This window comes from Galeopterus variegatus, unplaced genomic scaffold, assembly GCF_000696425.1.
Source record: "Galeopterus variegatus unplaced genomic scaffold, G_variegatus-3.0.2 Scaffold3487, whole genome shotgun sequence".
Taxonomy (NCBI): Eukaryota; Metazoa; Chordata; class Mammalia; order Dermoptera; family Cynocephalidae; genus Galeopterus; species Galeopterus variegatus.
In genome coordinates, this window is record NW_007729598.1 from 41,346 (window position 1) to 47,460 (window position 6,115).

Here is a 6,115-nt window from a genome sequence, read left to right on the forward strand (position 1 = left end):
AGAGAGAGAGAGAGAGAGAGAGAGAGAGAGAGAGAGAGAGAGAGAGAGAGAGAGAGAGAGAGACTCTACCCATCTGTCCATGTAACTGGTGCTGGACTAAAACAAGAATCAATGCTGCAACCACAGAACTGTGGCTTTGTTAGTTCCTCAATTTAACATCTTAGCTTTTCCTTCCGCTAGAAAAAACAACTGCCCATATTTGAGAAACAGCCTCCTTGTAATTTGTAAGTGGGGCTGACACAGCCTCAGCTCTGAAGTTGAGCAAAACTTACTTTAACTCAGTAAGTGGGTCACTTTTACCTTTATTCTTCCACTCACAATTAAAGCAATTTGTCATTCTTTCACAGTTTTTAGGACACCTATATTTGGCCATTACTATACAATTATAGACATGTGTGCTTGGGTATAAACACTGAATTGTTTAATTTATTTGTGTCTATCAGTCCCAACAGACTAGAAAATGTGAATGCCACTCGACTAAAATTATTCTAAACGTCTAAGACTAAGAACATTTTAAAGATTTTGAGGGAGCAGCTCCTATTTTGTGACCCATGCGGAGGTCTGTAAGTTGATAAAAACCAAATACTCAGTCAAGTCTAGAGATACTGATGTTGATGATGATGACACAGAATAGTCTATTTAATAAAATCAGTTATAATGTAGATGCATTTATTTGGGGGGAAATGTGATTACTGGAGCTCAATTGGAGGGCTTATGTACAAATAAGCATCATAGTTTGCTACCTATTTATTCCAGGAGGTTGCCCTGGAATATGACAGTTAATACAAAATTGATCCAATTGTAGAAAATTAAAAAAAAAATACATAAATGAATAAACAAATATGAAGATGACACCAGTAACTACCTCACATGATTGTTGCGATGACTAAATGCTTTAATATGGTTAAAGCACTTAGCAAAACACTCAATTCAGAGTAAGTAGTATCAAGTATTAGCTGTTATTATTAGGCTGATAAATTACAGCTCTTTCCCCTGCCCCCTGCTGCTTGCAATATCTTTACAAGCTGGAGTGGTTATGCAACTGCTGGGAAGACTGATGTAATGACAGAAATTGACAAATCAAAACAACGGGAACAATCAATAGGATAAGACAGGAAACTGAATCAGAAGGGTACTGAGGGGAACACCAGGGAGATGCCATCTGGGGGGCACCGTGACTACAGCAGTTGTCGGGAGATGCCCCCTAGGAGACCGACGTCTAATCAGGAGGTAACTCAGAACTTCAAAATGAAAACAATGTGAAACATGAACACTTTGGATTTAAGAAGTACGTTGCCATCTGGGAAAATAAAGACACTTGAAGCTCTTCAAATCTGCTGACACTGATTAGCTTCATATTTTGACGGGCTCTAAGTCTAATTATTATTTCTGCAGTGTTCAACATGCAGATGGAATGGTATCATTTCATTTGATACCTGTGAGTTGAGAAACTAGCAGATAAAAAAACCTGAGGAAGAAAGTTATATTAATTTAAATAATGTTGCTCTGCTATAAAACGTGCTATTAGTCATAAAGTACAATGCCTTTATCATCTTACTTTATAACATTTTTACTCTTCACAAATATACTCTTATGAGCAAATTTCTTAATTTTATTTTACATAACCTGATTTAAAATTTTATTTGCCATCTCTCCTGTACACACAGAGGTGCCTGTACTCTTTAGTTAAGATGAAAAAGTTGACTGAAGAATCTTCTGAGAATAATCCAAAGTGACTAAGTAAAAGTTAAGTAAAAGTTAATGATAGTTGTTCTTGTGTTCTTCGTCATCAAAGAAGTCCATTATCAGGTGCATAGTTCTAGTAAGGGTAGCTAAGTTTTAGCTCAACAAATATATTTAGATTAAAATAATGGGATTACAATTTTGTCTGTTTGTTAAGGTCACTGTACAATTTCTTACATTCCTTGAGGTCAATGTCCATATGGTGCTTTGAGGCTAAATGAACAAGGCTTTGGCAAAGATGAAGCATGGCAGAATACAAAATATTATATTATTATTGTATATTCCTTCATAGCAATCACTGTGGGAACTCAGGAAATAGTAAGTTAATAAGTGACATCAAATACTTCCAAGCATATGTAGGAGACTGAGAAAAAATACATGTAACAAATTTCCAAATCAATAAATGTCATTAGCACCTACTATGTGACAGGAGAGAGGAGGAGCTGAGGTCTGCCAGCAAATAAGGACTTGACACTAAAACAGCATGATCAATACTATTCAAAGCATTAAGCAAATACACACATTGGAAACAGTCAGTGGGGCAGGACAAGTAGGGAAGGCCTCTGAAAAAGCATGTTTCTTGAAGTGAACCTTGAAAAACGATCAGAAGTTTGACAAAGAAGAAAGCAATTAAAGAAACAGTTGGAGCGAAAAGGAGTGAAAGAGCATGGAACTTTCTGGTGGCTTGTGGTCTGGTGCACACAGAATGTGGGTAAGCAACGTCGGGGGAGGGGGAGGCTGGAGCAGAAGGAAGTGACAAGAAATAAGGTTGGGGAAGTGGGTTGAAGCAAGTTTGTGAAGGCATAAAATTCTTTAGTAAAATTACTCATCAATTAAAATACTTCTTCATTCTATTATTATATAAAATCTGCAATGATATCTCTTAGTTATAAAAAAACAAAATTTTTTCTGGATTTATTGCGAATTTCTTTCTTCTCTCTCTCTCTTTTAAGACTGTGAGTGACAAGATCTCTTTTTACTCAGCTTCAGTAATAAAAAGCCTCCATCACCTACATCTGAGAGAAGCATGGCACAGAAGGGAGGATCTGGTAACAGACATAGGCAGGAGGGAGCCTGAAGTCCTGGCTACGTACTGTCCCCCACCCAACCGCCCAGTGACCTTGGGCCAGCTCCTTCAAAGGTCTAAGCCCACTCCTCATTTCTAAGGGTAGCTGAGAGAACTAAATGAGGTAATGCAGCAGGAGTGGCTACACATACTAAGTGCTTATAAATGTTAAGCGTTATTACTGCTTTTCCTGTCCTCTCTAATTTAAATGAGTATGTTTGAATGAGACTACTTGTCAGCTTTCCCTTCCCCAAAGGGTTCAGAGATAAAATTATAAATGAAGTTAAAACACTGAATTTGTTTCCCAAATTGCCAATTGTTTCAAGGCATAATTTACAAAAGAGACAAAATTTTAAATGCTACAAAAAAATAAAAAAAGCATCCCACCCCATGTCACCACTACAGTACTTGGACAAAGGGCGAGAGCCAGAAGATTCTTCTCTGATGTTACTGGGGGTGAGCCAGAATGAAGAATACTGACATTTCTTCACCTCCTAATTTATTTTGTTCTCATTAATGTTTTTTCTTAAACAAAGACATAGCATATTTTTTAGTGTGTTCTTTTCTGGGGTTCAAGCCTTTCCTCCCCTGAGTCCACATGTTTTTGCTAATGTAAAGCTATTCAGAGGAGATGTGCAAAACAATTTTTATGATCATATTTTGCAGCTTCCAGAAATTCACATTTATAGGTAAATGGTTAATTCCATTCAAATTTGCCTACACAGATGTTCTTTAAACAATTTTAATAGAAACCAATTATGACAAATTTATGTAAATTGAAATTCAAAATGTCTGTGGATAAGCCACCTTTATTTGTTTACTGATAGTTTTTTTAAAAGTTGTCCTGAGGGAATAATTTTAGAAAACAAGTTGCTATTCTTGATTAAGAAAAAGTAGGTTTTGTTAAGTATGCTGATTAATGTACCCATATCCAGTCTAAATGGCTTTTATATTCTGATTAATGTACCCATATCCAGTCTAAATGGCTTTTATATTTATCATCTCTCCATAGTTCTTAGTACTGTTTGACAGTGATAAATAAAAGCTGACACTACAAGACTCAAAGTTTCAATGTTTTGGCAAAGTTTCTGGAACAAATATCCCATATAAACTTTATAAGAATTTCCATTGTAGACAGAAGCCTTTCCCCCAGAATTTAACTGAGTATTCATTTGTATGGTCATAAACATAACAAATAATTCAGACAATCCTACAAAAGCAGTACAATTAAGCAACAGAAATTGCTTTTATTTTTAGAGAATAGATGGAGAAGAGGAGATTTCTAATTCCATGTGGTTATTAAGCACACCCATTAAAAACCCTTGGCGCCAAAAAATCACTCAAAAATCCAGTACCACATTGAGTAACATATGACTCAAGATGTTAATATATCCACTAAAGTACGGTAAAGAAGATTTTCAGAAAAACAGAACGACACGAGCTAAAATTAAACTACCCCATTAGGCCAATGAGCAGAACAATCTAAATGATCAATACGCACTTTCCTGAACACATTTTAAAGCAGATAAAATCACAGTAAATAGCCTTCTGGAAATAAAGCAATAGAAATAAATCAGAACATGGTTTGATGCAAAAAGGGAAAAAATCATAGCTTTCGGCGGGTGATAACTGGAGATAACTTGAGAAGAACCCATCCCAGAGAGCAGAGGGGCTCCATCCAGGAAGCCACACAAGGTGGCTGCAGCTTTCCTGGGCAGTTAGATGGTGGCAGGGCTCACAGAGGGCTCAGGTAGCAGTTGCTCAGATCTCAGTCTCCTGAAGGCAAGCAAAAATCCACAGTCCACAGAAAGAGCCAAACAGCATCCCAAGCACTTAGAAACAACAAAAAGACATGAAGAGAATTTACCTTGTAGAGAAATGGTCCTTGGCAGTACTGGTGTGTGACCAGAATCCCCTTCTTTCTGATCTGCAGAACAGCTTTGTCAAGCCCGGGTCTGTGGTCACAAGGCAGGAAGTAACTAGAATGACAAATCATCAGCCAGGAAAGAAATAGATTTTGTCTTTATAAGGACATTTTACTTAACTTTTTTTCCTTGTCCCCTCCCCTTCAAAAATCACCTGATAGAGCAGGTCACACTGAAATTCAGTCGCCTCTTACCGCTTCCTCTTTATAAGCATTTTTCTTTCTCCTTCCCTTTCTTTCTCCTCCAGGGGTGTTCAAGTAGGCCCTGGGCTACTTAAACCTTTCTGATTGCATATAGCAAGGCAAGGTCAGCCTGCTACCTTGACCTCTTTGTCTGACCCTACCAGCAAAAACAAGGCCCGGGTGCCTACCTACTTACAGCAAAGATAAACAAATTACTCATTTTTAGTGAAAGAGGCAAGGAAAAAGGTAGCAATACATCTGAAACAAACTAAAAGGGACTTCCTTGGGAAAGCCCCGCCCTGTGAAACCCAGCCTCTCTTGAGTCCCCTAATCTCATTGGTGCAAACAAAACAAAATGATCTCTTTAAGAGAAGGCCATGAAAAGGAAGGTTACTATATTATTTACTCATTCTTTTATTTATAGAACACCTATGTGTTAAGGATCTCTTTAACCCAATTAAAGATTTCAATTATTTAAATGTTTCCTATAAAAAGCAGTAGATCACACAGGCAGCTGCGATAGTTAAAGTGGTTAGCTTAATCTCTCTTCATATAAACAAGATTTTTGTTTTGCACGCACATTTTATAATATTTATGGGGTGGGTGTGTGTGTGTGGGGGGGTTCTATTCTATGCCCAAACCCCAGATGCTTGTCTTGAGGGCAAATTCCTGTTTCCAAATGGAACATCCTCAAGTACTCAGAACGGTTGTGAAGAATGTGTAGCATCCTGAGTCACGTTGATGAAATATCCAGCAAAGTTTACATGTTGCCCAAAGACTGTGTGTGGCTCCAGGAGTTAATCTGCTGTTTAGGAACAAGGACGTATCGCTGTGCCCCCAGGTCAGAAGGTGAGTTGGAGATGTCTGGTCATTCTGTATGCATCTGAGTTTGCAAGGAGCCACAGACCCTGTCGGGGGTAGCAGTATTCTGAACAGTTGGGGGCTGCCCTTATACTTCTTTTGCTTCTTTGATTTGTTGGTTCCACTTCAGATGTTAAACCACACTGTTCTCGTTTATCTGCTCCATTAGACAGTAGGTGTGGTGACTTAGTCAGATGCCCACAGGGGGCAACTTGGGGAAGACTGTGGGCAGAAGAATGGGAAGAGGTGGTAGGGATTCAGTCCATTCTAGAAATAGTGCACCTCACAGGGAACTGTCAGACTTCCTGTGATTCCCCAGCAAACTCTGAGGGGGTGAA

At 38.3% G+C, this 6,115-nt stretch overlaps 1 protein-coding gene across 1 annotated transcript in view; it reads right to left on the reverse strand.

The window, feature by feature from the left end:
* Nucleotides 1-4,891, reverse strand: part of LOC103600859 (plastin-2) — a gene marked incomplete at its 3' end in the record, with an annotated part of 44,929 nt that extends 40,038 nt beyond the window's left edge. The window contains exon 1 of the mRNA XM_008585194.1: nt 4,677-4,891. The remainder of the gene's footprint in view (nt 1-4,676) is intronic.
* Between the last annotated feature and the right edge of the window lie 1,224 nt (nt 4,892-6,115).